At 43.8% G+C, this 21420-nt stretch overlaps 1 long non-coding RNA gene across 1 annotated transcript; it reads right to left on the bottom strand.

Annotated features, from left to right (window-relative positions):
• Positions 1-1870: 1870 nt before the first annotated feature.
• LOC137345069 (uncharacterized) lies at positions 1871-13705 on the bottom strand. The gene is made up of 3 exons (XR_010968540.1): positions 13618-13705; positions 9168-9367; positions 1871-2384 (listed from the first exon to the last, which is right to left on the bottom strand). It is a non-coding gene; the product is annotated as an uncharacterized lncRNA (long non-coding RNA).
• Positions 13706-21420: the final 7715 nt, after the last annotated feature.

Consider the following 21420-nt stretch of genomic DNA (forward strand, 5'->3'; position numbering starts at 1 on the left):
CCCTCAATGGCCTCGCCCCTCCCTATCTCTGTAACCTCACCCAGCCCTACAACCCTCCAGGAACTCTGCGTTCCTCCAACTCTGGCCTTTTGTGCTTCCGCCACTACCTTCACCCCACCGTTGATGGCTGTGTATTTATCTGCCTAGACCCTGAGCGCTAGAATTCCCTCCCAAAACCTCTCCACCTCTTCACCTCTCTCTTCTGCTTTAAGATGCTGCTTAAAACCTACCTTTTTGACCAAGCATTTAGTCACTGGTTCTAATGTCTCTTTCTTTGGCTGAATTTTTGTCTGACTTCGCTCCGGTGAACCGCCTTGGGACATTTTGGGTGAGTGGGCAAGAACATGGCAGATGCAGTATAACGTGGACAAATGTGAGGTTATCCACTTTGGTTGTAAAAACAGAAAGGCAGATTATTATCTGAATGGTGATAGATTGGGAAAAGGGGAGGTGTAACGAGACCTGGGTATCCTTGTACACCAGTTGCTGAAAGCGAGCATTCAGGTGCAGCAAGCAGTTACGAAGGCAAATGGTATGTTGGCCTTCATTGCAAGAGGATTTGAGTACAGGAACAGGGATGTCTTACTGCAGTTATACAGGGCCTTGGTGAGACCACATCTGGAGTATTGTGTGCAGTTTTGGTCTCTTTATCTGAGGGAGGATGTCCTTGCCACGGAGGGAGTGCAACGAAGGTTTATCAGACTGATTCCTGGGATGGCAGGACTGACGTATGAGGGGAGATTGGGTCGACTAGGCCTATATTTACTAGAGTTTAGAAGAATGAGAGGTGATCTCATCGAAACATATAATATTCTAACAGGACTAGACAGACGAGATGCAGGGAGGATGTTCCTGATGGCTGGGGAGTCCAGAACCAGGGGTCACAGTCTCAGGATACGGGGAATGCCATTTAGAACCGAGCTGAGGAGAAATTTCTTCACTCAGAGGGTGGTGAACCTGTGGAATTCTCTACCACAGAAGGCAGTGGAGCCCAAGTCATTAGATGTATTCAAGAAGGAGATAGATATATTTCTAAAGGGATATGGGGAAAAAGCGGGAACAGGGTAGTGAGTTAGATGATCAGCCATGATCATTTTGAATGGCGGAGCAGGCCCGAAGGGCCGAATGGCCTAATCTTGCTCCTATTTTCTATGATTCTATGATTTTACTATGTTAAAAGCCCTATGTAAATGCAAGTTGTTGTGCGTGCGTGTGTATATTTCTATATGTATTTATGTCTGTGTGCACTCCCTGTCATCTTTTTCCATTATAAATCCTTATGTCCACATTTGTAATGAAACCGTCTCTGTAAGCTTGTCAGGCTATGATTGACCCCTCCTGCCAGTGGTGGCACTGCCGTGCCTCCACGAGGGAGGAGGGGGTAAATATAGCATGATGGATTTACAGAGACAGTTTTCATTATAATTATGGATCTAGAAATTTATAATGGAAATATAAAAAGCACAGAATATATGACTTTAAAATGGGGACTGAATTATATAAATGGATAGCTCGTTCAAAGAGCAGGCCCAGGCACGATGGGCCAAATGGCCTCCTTCAGTGCTGTGTGATTCTATGATATCTGCACACCCTGGTCAAATTATCCCTCGCCCTCTAACGCCGCTTCACTTGAAGACTACACTTGGTCTTGACACCCCAAGTGCATTACCACATAGAGATTAACTAAAATATTTATATAGGCTAGAAATGACTGTCAGCGATATTAGCAACACTTGATGCATTTGTGTGTCATTCCTCTGCATGCTATTTTAATACGACATTAACCCATTTATTTCAAGTGGGTTGATTGCTCAGTTAAAGTAATCAACAGAGAAATAGAAAGGAGAAAGATCTTGCATTTATATAGCACCTTCCATGACCTCAGGACGTCCCAAGGAGCTTTACAGCCAATGAAGTACATTTGAAGTGTGGTCACTGTTGTAATGTAGGAAACACGGCAGCCAATTTTGCACAGAGCAAGGTCCCACAAACAGCAATGTGATAATGACCAGATAATCTATTTTTTATTTGTGTGATGTTGGTTGAGGGGTAAACTCCTCTGTCTGTATAACTGCAACAGCTGAATCATCTGAAAAAAGGGGAGCGAGGCAAGGGTTAGAACAGAGGGTAAGATCTATCAGACAAGTGTCAGTGCAATGCACCAGCAGGTTGTCAAGCTGACTGAGAAAGTTAGTAGAAAGAGATAAGTAAGGAAGGATGCTGAAACACCCTGCTGTGTCTGGCCTCCAGCCTGACCATCTCCAATGCTGCTGCCCTCTCTCTGCCAGTAATATCGATGGTGGTCTCTTCTATTGGTGTCAGTGTAGAGTGACAGGACCGCCTCCTGTGCTGGTCATCTCCCACCTGTGGTGTGCCAGCTTCTCCTACAAGAAGAATGGAAGTGATGTTAATATGTGCCCAATTTAAGGGTTTTCGAGATGTATGAGGCATCTTTAGCGCGGTGACGGCGGTGTAAAGCAGTTTCACTTCACACTGAATCTGCAATTATAATGTACATTCAGCTTGAATCAGGGCTCAATCCGACTCCGGAACAAAGCAGGGTGAGACTCCCGGGGGAAGCAGTCCAAATCCATTTCACCAGATTCGGTTCGGGCCTTGAACAACCAATTCACACTCCAAGGTTTAGCGTCGGTGCAAAACTGTTTCAGCTTTGTACCAACACTAAACTTGTGGAGTGTGAATTCACCATAAAAGAACCCCCCCCCCCAATCTCCACCCAGTGCAGTGGATATTTGGAACAGATTGTCAGCTAAAGTAATTGAGAGTTAACTACAAAAAGGAGTTGGATAAGCCACTGGTTGGGAATTTCAATGGATGCTATAGAGACCATTGAGATCATCAAAAAGTGCATGAGACAATGGTGCCTGCATTGTTGGGGGTGGAGCAGCAGGCCTGGGTTTAATGGTGAAGATATGAGAATAGATGAATACGCTGGGGTTTTGCATGATTGCCTTTGGGGACCAGGGAGTATTGGTACAGAACTTTCCCTGGTGATTAAATGGGTGGGGTCGAGTCACTGCCGAGGTACTGGAACAGTTGCCACGCGCACTCTCCACAATTGTGCAGAGGATGGAGGAGTCCAGGAGGTACAGGAGGGGATTTCCGAGATACTGTCACAGGGATGTGAAGGCATCTCTGAGATAGTGTCGCAGGTAGGTGCGGGAATGTCTGCGATGGAGGAAAGGCTAGCTTCCATCGAGCTTCAAGCACGGCTCAACAATGAGTCCATTCAGGCCCTGACAACGGCCTTTCGAATTCAGGGTGAGCAATATTCTGCCACCTTAAACAGGCTGACAGATACATTACAACTGGCCTTCCAAGGCTTCACACAAGTCCTCCAAACTGTCATCCAGCAGGGTGGAAGGAGTGATGTGGGCCTGGGCCAGGAGAGGGATGATGTTGAAAGGGGACATGGAAGTGGGGACGCCACTCAAAGCACTCCCACGTCTCACCCGTTGCCCCCCTCAACCAGTACCCACAATGCTGTCTTCTCTCCAGGTGGCCGAGTCTGCCCCTGCACAGATGCAGGTGGAGCAGTCTTTGGAGGGGCACTCACGGGCACAGAAACCCAGAGGACGTCTGCACAAAGCATCTCATCGGTCAGGGCATGGACAAGAGCAACCTGCCACTACCTGTGCTGAAGCCACAGGGGTAGCACCACATAGGGGTTCTGGTAAACGTAAGGCTATGGTTTTGTGAGCACAAAGGGGATGCACAAGGGTGTATGACAGAATGTCATGTTTTTCATTTAGTTTTGTTTGTTTTGCCAAGCACATTAAAATTTGTTATCACCACTACTGCCACATCTTTGCAAATCTTATCTGGTTTGTGCAATAATTCCCTTTCCTGAGGATCACCATGAAGACCCACACCTGATGCCACCCATTGTGTTACTGCAGAGTGGGAGTAGGTGTATTTGCAGGGCTCTTTTGTGCAGACGACTGAGAGACGCCGGCGATGTCCCCGGTGGCACCCTGGAAGGATCCAGAAGAAAAGTTGCTGAGGGCAGTGGTGACTTTGACAGCGACAGGTAAGAAGATTGTGCTCGGGCCAGCCGGGAGCAGCTCGGCATCAAGGAGGCTGCAGATGTCCACGACTACATGTCGAGTGACTCTGAGCCTCCGTGTGCACTGCTCCTCAGAGAGGTCCAGGAAGCTGAGCCTTGGTCTGTAGGCCCTGTGGCGAGGGTAGTGCCCTCTTTCTGTGGTTGCCCTCCCTCCTGCTGTGCAGGTGGATGTGTCACAGCACTGTGTTGTGGAGCTCCACGTGTCAGAGGTGGATGTCGCAGCCAGTGAGGCTGGTGATGCTGTTCGTCCTCCAATGAGGTCATGACTGCAGCCATGGCGGCCCCCATCCGCAAGATGTACGTTTGAGGGGGTCCGCAAGGTAGGTAAATGTGTCTGCACACCAGAGTTGAGGTTCCAAGTTTGTGAATTTTTGTGTTAGGAGGAGGGTGGTGCAGGCCAAACTTTGTCCAAAGTGACAGAGTGGCCTCCTGCAATGAGTGAGGGTCTCCCCCACCCGACCTGTCAAATGGACCTTTGCAGCTCCCACAGGCGTGGCTGCAACACGTCTGTTTCAACTGGGAATGTTTCCCCCAGTACGGGAAACACGCTCAGTTGATATGAAAATCCCACCCCTCCTAAAATATCCTTCCAATCAGGTCTGCAAACGATCTGAACTATCTAATTAATTGGTTTAAGTGGGATCCCGCCGGCTTTAATTGCTGGTGGGAGTCCCGCATGCGGGGGCTGCGCCCGCATCTAAGCGCGTCATTGGGGAACCCGGAAATGGGCGGGTTGGAGCCGGGCTCCGGACCTGCCCTGGGAATCCCGAATTTTAGCAGCCCCCCCACCCCGCCACGAACGCACCCACTCGGCCATCCGAAAATCGACCCCACTGATTTTACAGACTTTTTTTAAAAATCTAAATTGGCTTTAAAACAAAATCACATTTTTGCTTTAATTCAAAACAGCTTCTGAACTGAAATGACCCCTATAGTTTATTACTTCTGTGTCACTAATTAAGTGTTTGGTTTTGAGAACCATGGCCTGTTACTGATATTAATATTAATTCGAGATTGAAATGATTCCTTATCGGTCAGTGGAATCTATTACTGTTTCCCAACACTGTTCTGTTCTGGTGCTGTGTTATATAAAGGAATGGTCAACCAACGACATAAGTAGAACGAAGAATGAGGTTCTGCTGAGGCAGTTTGAGGAGCTAGGGACTAAATTAATAAGCAGAACGTCAAAGGTAATAATCTCTGGATTACTACCTGAGCCATGTGCAAATTGGCATCGGGACAAACAGATCAGAGTGTTAAATGCGTGGCTCAAACAGTGGTGTGGGAGACAGGGGTTTCGATTCATGGGCACTGGCACCAGTACTGGGGAAAGAGGGAGCTGTTCCGATGGGACGGGCTTCACTTAAACCGGCCTGGGACCAGTGTCCTGGCAAATCGAATAACTAGGGCTGTAGATAGGGCTTTAAACTAAAAACGGGGGGGGGGGGGGCGTGGGAAAGGGTCAGGTGAGGGGAAATCAAGAAATCTAATGAGAAAAGTTAAGACAATAAAACAGTGTAGTGACTTAGGTAAAGATAAGCAGAGTGTGGCAGGAAGGGACAGAGAGTTTCCCAATAATAGTGCAACAACCAGTTAGGTCAAAGCAGGAAAAAATTGTAAAAAGTCAAAATTAAAGGCACGGAGCATTCATAACAAGATGGACGAATTAATTGCACAAATAGAGATAAATGGGTTTGAACTAACAGCCATTACAGAGACATGGTTGCAAAATGACCAAGGTTGGGAACTAAATATTCCAAGGTACATGACATTTAGAAAAGACAGGCAGAATGGAAAAGGAGGGGGTGTAGCCCTAATAATAAAGGATGACATAAGGACAGTGGAGAGAAAGGGTCTTGGCTCAGAAGATCAGGAAGTAGAATCAATATGGATGGAAATTAGAAATAACAAAGGGCGGAAAACATTGGTGGGAGTAGTTTTTAGGCCCCCTAATAGTAGCAATACCATTGGACAGAGTATTAATCATGAAATAATAGGAGCTAGTAACAAAGGAAACGCAGTCATCATGGGGGACTTTAATCTGCATATAGACTGGGCAAATCAAACTTCGCAAAGGTAGTTTGGAAGACGAGTTTATGCAATGTATTCCAGACAGTTTCCTGGAGCAATACGTCATGGAACCAACCAGGGAACAGGCCATTTTAGATCTTGTATTATGTAATGAGGTAGGATTAATTAGTAATCTCACAGTAAAAGAACCTCTGGGAAAGAGTGATCATAATATGATAGAATTTCACGTTGGGTTTGAAAGTAACGGTTACCCCACTATTCAAGAAGGGAGGGTGAGAAAAAACAAGGAACTACAGGCCACTTAGCCTGACATGAGTCATCGGGAAAATGCTGAAATCCATTATTAAGGAAGTGGTAACAGGGCACTTAGAAAATCATAATATGATTAGGCAGAGTCAACATGATTTTATGAAAGGGAAATCGTGTTTGACAAATTTATTAGAACTTTTTGAGGATGTAACCAGTAGGGTAGATAAAGGGAAACCAGTGGATGTATTATATTTGGATTTTCAAAAGGCATTCAATAAGGTGCCTCATAAAAGGTTCTAACACAAAGTAAGGGCTCATGGGGTTGGGGGGTAATATATTAGCATGGATAGAGGATTGACTAAAGGACAGAAAACAGAGAGTAGGGATAAACAGGTCATTCTCAGGTTGGCAGTCTGTAACTAGTGGAGTGCTGCAAGGATCGGTGCTTGGGCCTCAGCTATTTACAATCTATATTAATGACTTAGATGAAGGGAACGAGTGTAATGTATCCAAGTTTGCTGACAATACAAAGCTAGGTGGCAAAACAAGCTGTGAGGAGGACACAAAGAGTCTGCAAAGGGATATAGACAGATTAAGTGAGTGGGCAAGAAGGTGGCAGATGGAGTATAAAGTGGGGAAATGTGAGGTTATTCACTTTGGTAGGAAGAATCGAAAAACAGAATATTGTTTAAATGGTGAAAAACTATTAAATGTTGGTATTCAGAGAGACTTGGGTGTCCTCGTACAAGAAACACAAAAAGTTAGTATGCAGGTGCAGCAAGCAATTAGGAAAGCAAATGGCATGTTGGCCTTTATTGCAAGGGGGTTAGAGTACAAGAGTAAGGAAGTCTTACTACAGTTGTACAGGGCTTTAGTGAGACCTCTCCTGGAGTACTGTATATAGTTTTGGTCTCCTTATCTAAGGAAGGATATACTTGCTTTGGAGGCGGTGCAACAAAGGTTCACTAGATTAATTCCTGGGATGAGAGGGTTGTCCTATAAAGAGAGGTTGAGTAGAGTGGGCCTATACTCACTAGAGTTTAGAAGAATGAGAGGTAATCACATTGAAACATATAAGGGGGCTTAACAGGGTAGATGCTGAGAGATTGTTTCCCCTGGCTAGAGAGTCTAGAACTAGGGGGCCTAGTTGCAGGATAAGGGGTCGGCCATTCAAGACTGAAATGAGGAGGAATTTCTTCATGCAGAGGGTTGTGAATCTTTGGAATTCTCTACCCCAGAGGGCTGTGGGTGCTGAGTCATTGAATATATTCAAGGCTGAGATCAATAGATTTTTGGACTCTCGGGGAATCAAGGGATATGGGGATCGGGCGGGAAAGTGGAGTTGAGGTCGAAGATCAGCCATGATCTGATTGAATGATGGAGCAGGCTGGAGGGGCCGTATGGCCAACTCCTGTTCCTATTTCTTATGTTCTTAATAGGAGATCACTGGTGTCCAGTGAATGAGCTTCAGTATTTTGGGTACGTTAGCATAGTGGTTATGTTACTGGACTAGTAATCTGGAGTCATGAGTTCAAATCCTATCATGGCAGCTGGGGAATTTAAATTCAACTAATTAAATAAAATCTGGAATTAAACAAACTAGTATCAGTAATGGTGGCCATGAAACTACCGGATTGTCGTAAAAACCCATCTGGTTCACTAATGCCCTTTAGGGAAGGAAACCTGCCGTCCTTACCCGGTCTGGCCTATATGTGACTCCAGACCCACAGCAATGTGGTTGATTCTTAATCGCCCACTGAAATGGCCAAGCAAACCATTCAGTTGTCACCACCACCATCCCGACTTGGAAATATATCGGCCGTTCCTTCATCGTCGCTGGGACAAAATCCTGGAACTCCCTACCTAACAGCACTGTGGGAGAACCTTCACCACACGGACTGCAGCAGTTCCAGAAGGCGGCTCACCACCACCTTCTCAAGGGCAATTAGGGATGGGCAATAAATGCCGGCCTCGCCAGTGAAGCCCACATCCCATGAACGAATTAAAAAAAATTAGGGACGGGGCAATAAATAGATTGAATGAATTTTTAAAAAATAAAACACATGACAGTGTCTCGGGAACCGAAATCTTGTAATCCAGAAAAGTACAAACGTGAATGGAAAACAAAATATAAACCGAGGCTCCAGTCTGGATACGGTTGGAAGGTGACTGACATTGAGGCACTGACTGACATTGAGGCACCGTCGATGCAATCTGAAATGAATGGATAGGGGTTTCATCCAGGTCTGCACCGCCCTTTGCTCCAACTCCCGGTTCCGGTGTGGACTCGGCGTGGGGAGGCCAACAGCGGCTCTGAGACTGAGGGACATGTTGGTTTGGGGACTGCCCCGCACATACACCGTGTGTAGGGTCAACCGCCCACTGTCTGCATCTATTCGATTCCATTCCAACTCGCAGATGTTGCTGCTATTTCGTCTCCCCCTTCAGTTGCGGTCTGTGAGTGTAAAGTAGACCCCCCCATCCTTGAGCAGTTCAACACGGCATCCCGGGAGCTGTGCTGCGGGTTTATTGAAAGGACAATTAATCTCAACTAGAAACTCTGTTCTCTATAGTAAGAGAACATTGGAAAGGAAAAGAGACTCGGCTCTTCGACCCACTCGTCCCTTGTATTCTAGAGGCTGTGTGCAGTCCACTCTGTTTTTGACGCTGTTCTCATAATTCACCATTTCCTGATTTAACGATATTGTTAATATTCCCCACGTAAACCCTCATTAAGGGACTCTATTGACCACCTGTTAATGGCGGTCCTCCCCACCAATACAACTCCATTAGAGATTACCTGTCTAGAAAGGATCCTCACGGTAGGGTCCAGGTGTGATCATTAATACACTGGTATCCGTGGATGATCACGTTGATTCTGAGATTAAAGATAACCGAGCCTAGGGGAGGCCTTGTGTCAGGTGTTTGTCACTGTACCACGAGGTTTGTAATCTCAGTGGTTTCATTGTGAGGAAATCTTGGAAGTGAAACACTGTCCACCTGGAGGGACAGGAAGGAAAATCGGAGATCAGCCTGGGCACTGAAACCCAGCTCCCCACACTCGGTTATAGAAAAAATTGGCAAAGAAAGAGAGAATTTGCATTTATAAAGCGTCCTTCATGACCTCAGGATGCCCCAAAGCGCTTAACAGTCAATGATGTACTTTTGAAGTATAGTTACTGTTGTAATGTAGGAAATGAGGCAGCCAATTTGCGCACAAGATCCCACAAATAGCAACTAAATAAATGACTAGACCATATGTTTTTTGAGTGATGTTGGTTGAGGGATAAATATTGGCCAGTACAACCCAGAACTCCCCATCTCTTCTTTGAAATAGTGTCATGAGATCTTTTACATCCACCTGAGAAGGCAGCTGGGGCTTCGGTTTAACATCTCATCCAAAAGATGGCATCTCTGACAGTGCAGCACTCCCTCAGTAATGCACTGGAGTGTCAGCCTAGATTTTGTGCTCAAGCCTCTGAAGTGGGACTTGAACCCACAACCTTCAGACTCAAAGGTCTGGACGCAGGTATGCAACCTCCTCTCCATTGGGGTTAATTCGTGGCACAAGGAGACTTCAAAGGGAAAAGTATAAAATAAGAAATAGTTTATCATTTTATTGAAGTGCACAATTCGAATTGTTTCCTTGTTATAATGAAAACTTTCGAAAGTTCTAATGCAGTCAAACAGCTTGAAAGCGTTCATAATATAGTGAAACTCCAGATATGGTGAATTGTCTGATAAAATGAAACTCCAGCTATAATGACGTTCCTGATAGTGAGACTCCTGATATAGTGAATTTTCTGATATAGTGAAACTCCAGATATAGTGAAGTTCCTGATAGTGAGACTCCTGATATAGTGAATTTTCTAATATAGTGAAACTCCGGATATAGTGAAATGCCCGAAATAGTGTTTGAGGTCAGAAATAACTCATTTTGTAGTGGGCACGCTTCGATGTTGGAGATTATTCGCTGTCCCAGTTGATGTTAAAGTGTTACCTGGTGCCCTTACGTCTTATTGATAGCCCTGTGGAGATGGGTAAAGGGGAGAGAAATCCAATCATGGTCTATTTCAAAAGGGAGTCTTTAGAGAAATTTACATTACAATTCTTGAGGTTTGTTTCATGGTGATCATCGAAATAACATCTATTTTCTTGTAATTGCAGTTGGCTTTATATCACATTATTAATTCGGGCGGCACCCAGCATGCCCGGGCCAGCGGCTCTCTGCCACTGTAGAGTTCTGTCATCCAGAGCAGGATGAAAGGTATCTACTGGCGTTTTAAGTGGGAAGGCTCTTTCATAACCACTCACATGCACAAAAAAGCACTTAAATTCAAAACAAAAAGCTTTATCACAGAAACAGAATCAGATTAATAACACGAGATCTTACATCAGCAGCCCGCAGGTGAAAAGCCAAGTAGTGCAGAATGGGAGGTGGGCGAGTCTGTTTTTTTTTGTTTGCTACATTGGTCTGGATTGGGATTATATTCACCATTAATTAACAAGAGTGGGGCTATTGAACAGGAGGACCCGGAACCTGCACAGGATGCAAATCCAATGCATCATGGTGAGTAAACTTGGCAGAGTATCCAGCAACAAAGTGGAGTGCAGAACATTTAAACGATTGTCTCAAAACCACAGAGTGACTCCGGATTCAACTCTGGATCACTTAAAAAAAGTTATAGTTAATCTGCTTAGTTAATGGTGATCTAATGAGCTCAATAATAACTCAGTAAAGATCATTGGATCCTGCCTCGCCCCATATTGGATCTCTTTGTCGAAGTATTATCTGGGTTACACGTTAGATTTACATCAATCCGGAGTTAACACATTTAAAAGAAACTGTGAGCTTTCCAAATAAGGGAGAGTTAACTGTGGCATCGCCTTCAGGAAAACATTGCAGGACTATGGGGAAAGGGCAGGGGAGTGGGAGTAATTGGCTAGCACTTTCAAAAAGACACGACGGGCCGAATGGCCTCCTCCTGCGCTGTAATATTCCATGATTCGGGTTAGTCGGAATTAATGTGTTACTTGAATTGAAGGATGTTTCTTTTTTAGACAGAGAAACTGCTGGAAATATTTTATATATTAAAATGTAATTAAGTTTCTTTCGATATTATGTATGTAACACAGAGCACATCATTTACACGGTAGAGATGCTGCGAGTTTTGTATGTTTTTTTTTCTGTGGTAAAATATCTAGAAAGTAAAAGGACTGGCTGACAGTCGGTGAGATGCTCCCAATCTTATCCAATTCCGCCTCGGCCGCTCTTATCCAACCCCGGGTATGTTTTAATATATCTGGTTACTCCGGAATGATGCAAATCTAACATGTAACCCAGATAATATTCTGACAAAGAGCTGCAGCCTAGGGCGATGATCCAATTATTAAATTATTACTGAGTTTTTTTAGATCACCTTTAACTAAACAGATTGAGGATAAATATATTATCAAGTGCTATAATGCCTCTGTGAGAACTACAGCAGAAGGGAGAATAAATGAGATCCCACCGTTGAGCAGTTTAACACGATGTCCCTGGAGCTGTGCTGCGGGCTTACTTTATAAAATGCTCCACTTGTTCTTTAATTCCACTATACCAACTAATCAATAATAATATTTTATTTTAGGAAAAAACAGTAATACTGTAACAGGGATCGGCTCTAATATTTTGCTGCTTTACATTATGCGATTCCTAATAGTATGGTAACCGGAAACGGTTCTAACGTTAATAAGCTTCTTCCAATATTGATTCAAAGTTGATCTCCAGCATTACTCATGGGCGCATAGGTAAAGGCCCGTGTTCATATTACATCTCTCGGGGGCGCCTCGCACCACTTACACATACAATTCACTATTTGGACGTGTTGTCACCGTTGTAATGTGGACACACACATACACATATAAACGCAGACATACAGAAACTCACATACAAACACACACAGACACAGACATACACACATAAACACACACATTCATACACACAGACATACATACAGACACAGACATACACACATAGACACACACACGTACAATGTTGACATATTAAAGTATTACTTAGATCTATTTTTTGGCGGGGAGATACAGATGACCTAACTGGCGGCGAGGGGGAGCGGGCACCTAAATTGTAACTTACACGTTGTTTAACTGAGATCCTCTTATCAGTGCGTCCCACCAAAAACCAGAGTTCTGACGTAAAAGGAGAAATAAATGAAGTGCAGCTCCGGCTACTGTCAGGTGTCCTTATGAAATTCATTGTGTTACCTGTGTACAACAGGTCAGTGTTACAGTGTGTACAACAGGTCAGTGTTACAGTGTGTACAACAGGTCAGTGTTACAGTGTGTACAACAGGTCAGTGTTACAGTGTGTACAACAGGTCAGTGTTACAATGTGTACAACAGGTCAGTGTTACAATGTGTAAAACTGAATACAACGACAATTCAGCATAACGGAGAGACGTTAGCCAGTCAATGTTACACATCCGCCAGCTGTAATGTAAACGGAGATGCATGTTTGTACCGTATAGTTGGAATGCAGAGCCAGTGTATCGGAGTTCAGTGTAAATATATTGTGAGTTATTTCGTTTTACGGAAAGCGCGCCCTCCCGCTCCCAGAAGAGAAATGGCGCATAGCCAACAAAAACTGGGAACAATTTGTTCACGTTTATTTTCGTCAAAAAAAAGAAACACGAATATTAATCGCTGGTGACCACGTATAAAATTCAGAACTTGGGCAGTAGCTCGGCTCTTATTGAGCTGTAGTTCGTGTCAAGATGGTGTGTGGAGGGATTTAAACCCGGAGCCAAGACTAAAGGCATAATTCTGGGGTTCGGATTCTTCAAGAGTACAGTTTAAGATTTATCTTATGTTTAATGTTTCAGTTTAGAGTTAATTTGTGTCAGTTTCTCTTCCATTTGGCTTTTTTAAACTGCGCCAATTTCTGTGGACGAAGCTTCTGGTTCTGAGTATTTAAAAAGCTTAAATATAATTGGTCACATCTCGGATTTTTTTTAATAGATTTTTGTATTCAATAAACTTATCTCCGTGATCTATCTCAGTATTTCAACAAGTCCCCGATACTCTTTATACATTTGAACCGCGCACTTCTGCCTTCTTTTTACGTTCCCGTGCCTCTCTCTCTCTCACCCTGTTTGTGCCCTGTCTCTTTTTGTGTCAGTTTCATTGTCCCTTCCCCCATTTGCCAGTTTCAAATCACTTTCAATAACAACCGAAATTAAATTTCTGCTCACCTGGGGTCCGATTTGAACTGACACCGCCTATCACACCGACTGTGTGTTTTAAATCAAAACGATTCAATAATGACAGTCATTAAATTGGTGGTTGTTCAACTTTTAGAACATTTCAAGATTTAAAATGTTGTTCAACTAATTGTTTTTGGAATGCATAGAGCATCATGTGAAAGTTTTACTGTGTCACAGTAATTAAGCACAATGCGGAACAGAAAACATTATTGTTACTTACAAAGGTCCTGGCAATTTGCAGTTTTACTAGAGGGCCAACGAGTTCACATATTCAATGCAACTTCCGAATATTTAACCGGCCGTGGTGAATGTTAGTGAGTCTCGGGACTTGGGTCTGTTCCCAATTGAGTGAATGTTGTTCTTTTTCAAGAATAAAGCCTCACTTGTCCTTGTATTTACGAGAATTAATAAATCCAATTCTCATTTTGGTACCGAGATTTCCTTTCAATCCAGATCATAGAATCATACAGCGCAGAAGGAGGCCATTCGGCCCATCGTGTTTGTGGCGGATCTGTTAGTAGCAATAATGAAAGAAAACCCATTAATCAGGGTCCAACTGTGGTAATACTTCCCATTTATCAAGCACATGCCCAGCATTAAAAGGACAAATATTTAATCTATCCGCCGTGATGTGCCCAAAATGACCCAATCGCGATTTTGCAAATCCCATTTTACAGATTGGGACATAGTGACCCTGTTATATAACATTATTGAAATGCACGGGGAACGTTTTGGGGCAGGAGTTGATTGACAAACATCCATAACGTGACAGCAAACCAGGGTGAATTTAGGGGCAGTCACAACCCCTTGGTAATGGGGCTTCGGCTGGTAATTCTAATCTGAATCTGCGGCAGCCTTGACATAAAGTCAGCTGTGGCTCAGTGGTCACACTCTGGTCCCTGAGCCAGCAGGCTGTGGTTTCTAAGTCTCACTCCAGAAACTTAAGCACATAATCCAGTCTGATACTTCTATGCAGTTCCGGGGGAGTGCTGCACTGTTGGAGGTGCTGTCTTTCAGATGAGAGGTTAAACCCTCTCAGGTGGATATAAAAGATCCCATGGCACTATTCAAAGAAGAGCAAGGGAGTTCTCCCTTATCCTGGCCAATATTTATGCCTCAACATCTGTAAAACAGATTATCTGGTCATTTATCTCATTGTGGGACCTTGCTGTGCACGCATTGGCTGGTATATTCCCACATCACACTTTAAAAAGTACTTAAGTGGCTGTGACGCGCTTTGGGACGTCCTGGGGGTGTGAAAGGCACTTTGTAACTACAAGACTTTCTTTTATAACATAACTGGACTAACTCCTCATAGTAGTTCAAACACTCAAATGAATGAGCTAACCGCTGCCTAAAGAAAAACCTGCAAATAGGAACATAGGAACAAGAGTAGGCCATTCAGCCCCTCGAGCCCATTCCACCATTCAGTGAGATCATGCCTGATCTGTATCCTAACTCCATCCATGCTCCATGGCTCTATATCCCTTAATACCATTGGCTAGCAAAAATCTATCAATCTCAAGTTTAAAATTGAGCTAACATCTACTGCTTTTTGTGAGAGAGTTCCACACTTCCAACACCCTTTGCGTGAAGAAGTATTTCTTAACTTCCCTCCTGATTGGCCTGGCTCTGAGTTTAAGGTTATGTCCCCTTGTCCTAGACTCCCCCACCAGTGGAAAAAGTTTCTCTCCAACTATCCTATCAATTCCTTTCAAAATCGTAAAAACCTCAATCAAATCACCCTTTAACCTTCTTTATTCCAGGGAATACAAGCCTGGTTTATGTAATCTCTCCTCATAATTTAACCCTTAGAGCCCTGGTAACATAGAATAGAATCATAGAAAGTTACGGCACAAGGAGGCCATTTGGCCCATTGTGTCTGTGCCAGCTCTTGGTCCATAGCCCTGTAGGTTACGGCATTTCAAGTGCACATCCAAGTACCACCCTTTCAGGCAGCGAGTTCCAGACTCCCACCAGCCTTTGGGTGAAAAAAATTCTCCTCAGCTCCGTCCAAATCCTTCTACCAATTACTTTAAATCTATGCCCCCGGGCACTGACCCCTCTGCTAAGGGAAATAGGTCCTCCCTATCCACTCTTTTTTTTATTCGTTCAGTGAATATGGGCATCGCTGGTAAGGCCAGCATTTATGGCCCATCCCTAATTGCCCTTGAGAAGGTGGTGGTGAGCCGCCTTCTTGAACCGCTGCAGTCCGTGTGGTGACGGTTCTCCCACAGTGTTGTTAGGAAGGGAGTTCCAGGATTTTGACCCAGCAACGATGAAGGAGCAGCGATATATTTCCAAGTTGGGATGGTGTGTGACTTGGAGGGGAACGTGCAGGTGGTGGCGTTCCCATGTGCCTGCTGCCCTTGTCCTTCTAGGTGGCAGAGGTTGCAGGTTTGGGAGGTGCTGTCGAAGAAGCCTTGGCGAGTTGCTGCAGTGCATCCTGTAGATGGTACACACTGCTGCCACGGTGCGCCAGTGGTGAAGGGAGTCAATGTTTAGGGTGGTGGATGGGGGGGCCAATCAAGTGGGCTGCTTTGTCCTGGATGGTGTCAAGCTTCTTGAGTGTTGTTGGAGCTGCACTCATCCAGGCAAGTGGAGAGTATTCCATCACACTCCTGACTTGTGCCTTGTAGATAGTGGAAAGGCTTTGGGGAGTCAGGAGGTGAATCACTCAATGCTGAATACCCAGCCTCTGACCTGCTCTTGTAGCCACAGTATTTATATGGCTGGTCCAGTTAAGTTTCTGGTCAATGGTGACCCCCAGGATGTTGATGATGGGGGATTCAGTGATGGTAATGCCGTTGAATGTCAAGGGGAGGTGGTTAGACTCTCTCTTGTTGGAGATGGTCATTGCCTGGCATTTGTCTGGCACAAATGTCACTTGCCACTTATCAGCCCAAGCCTGGATGTTGTCCAGGTCTTGCTGCATGCAGGCATGGACTGCTTCATTATCTGAGGGGTTGCAAATGGAACTGAACACTCTATCTAGTCTCGTCATAATTTTATATACCTCAATTAAATCTACCCTCAGCCTCCTTTGTTCCAAAGAAAACAACCCCAGCCTATCCAATCTTTTCTCAGAGTTAAAATTCTTAAGCCCTGGCAACATCCTCGTAAATCTCCTCTGTACCCTCTCTCTCGTGCAATCACATCTTTCCTGAAATGTGGTGACCAGAACTGTACGCAGTACTCAAGCTGTGGTCTAACCAGTGTTTTATACAGTTCTAGCATAACCTCCCTGCTCTTATATTCTATGCCTCAGCTAATAAAGGAAAGTATCCCATATACACCTTGTCTACCTGTCCTGCTACCTTTGAGGATTCTAATAAATCTGCGGAGAATGCTGGAAATCGGAAATAAAATCAGAAAATACATGTCCAATATTTTCTGTGATGTAAGTGTACTTAATGTAGATTGTGTATGAGAAGGCTCATCTGTCCTACTTAATTGAAATTAATTTCTGGAATTTGACACCTCTGCATTCATAGGTTAGTCTCAGGCCGGGTTTACTGTTTAGAAATATACAATTGTAAACAATTTTACAACACCAAGTTATAGTCCAGCAATTTTATTTTAAATTCACAAGCTTTCGGAGGCTTCCTCCTTCGTCAGGTGAACGATGTGAAAATGAAAAGTAAGCGGGGGCGGGGGGTGGGGGGGGCTTCAGGACTTCGGTTAAGTCAGTTCTGGGCGAGGTTTTCTCGTACTGGATCTGGCGGGTCGGAACATTTCAAACCCAGAACGTGTTTATCATCAACCAAAACCCCTTTGACTGGACTCGGGCTGGTGCTGCTTGCTCTGTCTGACTCTTCCTGTCAACGTACAGCGACACCTAGTGGTGCTTTCGTGACATGACGCCCTGTTTCTGTTTACTGCAATCAGACCAAGCACTGGGTGCAGTTCGTGTTTCAAAAACTTGTATTTGTTGAACGGTTGGAACAGTGTAATTATTTACTTGATATTTTATGCATATATTGAAAACAAATATTTTTGTAATAAATTCTAATAATAAACATAACTATATATATATATATATGTGTGTGTGCATATAGACATTATATATATAAAACGTGTGCACGTTCGCTCTGGCTTAATTGTAATTCCCAATGAAATCAAATTGATTCTCATCAGTCGTATCCCAGACCCAATTGGAAGCTAATGTGCGTTAAGCGATGTCATAGAGGGCTAAATATACATAAAACAAACATTCACTCCGATATCTAACGCTGAGTGTGGGAGTGAGGAGGTGGAGAGAGAGAGACTAGAAACCAGCCTCACCCCATCTTAATCAATTTAAAGACGGTTTACTCTTGAGTTTTATGAGGGGGGAGAGGTACTGAACGCGTTTTCTTTACCGTCGCTTGATAAATATTCCACCCATCCCTCAATGCTCCTCCTTAGCAACAATTTTAATCTAAAATGTTCAGCGAACAGACAATAACACAACCAGAGCGGTACTTTTTTTGCAGTTTGATTAATTTGACAGACTACTCTGTCACTAGGAATGTATTTATTTAATGAATGTGGCAGGGACTGTACTTATAGCTGCGCTGCATCAGGTCAACATAACATGAGTGCGCCTGCATTACTCACAGTGCAAACACACTAACACAAAGCAAGTATCACACAAATACCAACTTTCAAACCTGCACACACACACACACATATGTACAGTAAATATATCTGATACATTATTATCTCATACAACTTCCTCAATGGTTCAGATGGTTAAGGCAGAACAGGAAGGATCCGGGTCCAATCTTGTTCTGTGTTGATCTCACTTGAGTTGGTAGTAGGGGCGCTACAATTGGCCTTATTACCCTCCCTCCCTCCCCAACCCCGCCCCCTCCCCCCAGGTTAAGAAGGGTTCTTACTTCTGATCGCTGCCCCTGAATCGTGCTGGAAATTTGACTGAGGACAGGACCAGAATCCACGGCGATGCCCCTCTTAGTTGAATGACCTGCTAACAGTCACTGTCAAGTTTCACACATGGAAAATATCCATTTTGGTAAGGGTATCTAGCTCCCAAGATTCAATGTCTTCAGGAAAGGAGGAAGAGGAAAAGGGAGAAGATTGGCAGGAAAAATACTGCTCGGTGTATTAACATGGCTTAGGACTACACCAGGTTAACATAATACAAACAAGCTAACACATTTAAAAAGGGCTGGATAACTATCTAGTTAATAACTAGATAAGTACAGAAATACATGATCCAATACTGTGTGACACAAGATAGTTCCTGAACTTTAGATTAGATTAGTTATGGAAAAGGACAAGGAGCAATCTAGAGTAAAAATATTTAATTGGAGGCTGGCCAATTTCAGTGGGTTGAAAATGGATCTGACCCGGGTAAATTGGAATCAAAGATTGGCTGAGGGAAGTAAGGGTGGAACCAATCCTCAACACATCAATTCACCCTCTTCCACGAAATACATCAACTGTTAGGGGCTATAATTGCTGTTTAAATAGTTTTAATGGGTAATTTCTGTAGTAAAATTGGTGAATTTGTGCGCCTATGAATAATTTAGATATAAACGGAAAACAGACCACACACGAAGCATTTTAAGAATTAGTTAGAACATAAGAAGTAGGATCATGAGTTGGCCATACGGCCCCTCGAGCCTGCTCCACCATTCAATAAGATCATGGCTGATCTTCTACCTCAACTCCACTTTCCTGCCCGATCTCCATAGCCCCTGATTCCCTTAGAGTCTAAAAATCTATTGATCTCAGCCTTGAATATATTCAATGACTCAGCATCCACAGCCCTCTGGGGTAGAGAATTTCAAAGGTTCACAACCCTCTGAGTGAAGAAGTTTCTCCTCATCTCAGTCCTAAATGGCTGACCCCATATCTTGAGACTATGCCCCCTAATTCTAGACTCTCCAGCCAGGGGAAACAGCCTCTCAGCATCTACCCTGTCAAGCCTTCTCAGAATATTATATGTTGCAATGAGATCACCTCTCATTCTTCTAAACTCCAGAGAGTATAGGCCCATTCTACTCAATCTCTCCTAATAGGACAACCCTCTCATCCCGGGAATCAATCTAGTAAATCTAGTTAGAGTTGGATATGAGGAAGAAAGAGTTGATAAGGAACCCATTTGAACAGTGCTGATATTGAACACCTTCACCATGGCTGCTTGGTTTCCACGATTAAACTTTTAACCAATATTCACGAATGTGGAAAATCGCACACTTTACTTTTTACTCTTTTCTTTCATTAAACCACTTTCTCCCCGAGAGTACCTGTTACCCAGGATTTAAAATCAGGCTAGAAAGTTTGAAAACCGTTCTTGCATTGTCAGCTAAAAGTATAAAAACTACAATTGCTTCACTCGGCACAGTATGAAACTCTTGTTATTGGCGGTCTGATCATTTATATCTTGCTTCAGAATCTTTGGAAATTGTTTACAAACTGCAGAGTTTATATATTCCTATATCTCATTTTTTTTAATTGGATGAAATAATCCTGATGATTGTCTGTAACCCTAGCGCCCGATAGGATTGGAACCCCGGATCCCAGTCACTAGGCGTGAGGATGGGAAACGATAATGGCACTGCCTTCTGCACAGCCGGAGCTGAGTCTGAGTAAAGGGGCCGTACTTCATAAATCTGCCTCTTAATGGACGCACAGTAATGCTGTTACTGGACTTGTCCCCTTGAAGCGTTACTCTGCCGAATTAGACTGTCTCATTACCCCTTTGCCGTAGTAGTATTGAAACCTGTCTACGGGTTATGGTGGAGTTTAAAAGGTCTTCTTTGAAATACCAGGAGCCGAAAGTCTGCTGATCGTAACAGCGAATCCTCTCACAACGAAAGTAATCGACTATAATATTAACACAGTGTTTCCATGTCCCGTTCCTGGGTAATGTGCTGATGTTGCTTTTAAGTACTGCACCTGTAACATATGTGGCGAAAGGGTCTCGTTTTCCCTGTGCTATTACAGTGATGCGGGGAACCCCTGCTGTTCCACTCGTGAGGACTGTTCCGTTCTACATTGCTAGTGTCTCCGTTGTTGATTTGTTAGGAATAAAACCTTTATCCAAAGACTTTTTTTTCCCACAGGCCAGAGTTCAAATTTTCACCCAATCATCGATGAGAGCTTTAAATAAAACCGTGCTTTGTCAGTAAGTGTTTGAATGTGATCATAGACTCTTACTGCACAGAAGGAGGCCATTCGGCCCATCATGCCTGTGCCGGCTCTTTGAAATAACTATCCAATTAGCCCCACCCCCCCCCCATCTCTTTTCTCATAGCATGCAATTTTTTCCTTTTCAAGTAAATATCCAATTTCCCTTTTGAAAGTTAAATTCTGAATAAGATTCAAAAAAGTTAGACTTTCAAGGTGGCAGAACTGCACAAAAGTCGATCAGGAGTACAGTTCAAGTTCTGAGCTTTCGGTTTGCCTGGGAAGAACGCCAGGAAAATCCTATTCTTCCAAATAGAAACAAAAGGTCTATATATTTGTAATAAAGGGGGACTCGTTCCCAACATGAATACTTACCTTCTGTCACCCCCTGACCCCAACTATACTCAGGCATATGTGGGTAACATATGTGGGTAAAGTATGAGGGTAACATGTGGGTAACATATGTGGGTAAAGTATGAGGGTAACATGTGGGTAACATATGACACAGAAGTCAGTTACTGGCCATTACAATAATTTTCTTTGTGATTGTAAACAACTGTGTTGCTAGGGTTTGTGGTAGAGATCTCACCTAGTCAGCGAGTTCATCTATCTCCATGACTGCCACCATAGGCCTTGTAGCTAAATGAAAAATAC

This window comes from Heptranchias perlo, chromosome 28, assembly GCF_035084215.1.
Source record: "Heptranchias perlo isolate sHepPer1 chromosome 28, sHepPer1.hap1, whole genome shotgun sequence".
Classification (NCBI taxonomy): domain Eukaryota; kingdom Metazoa; phylum Chordata; class Chondrichthyes; order Hexanchiformes; family Hexanchidae; genus Heptranchias; species Heptranchias perlo.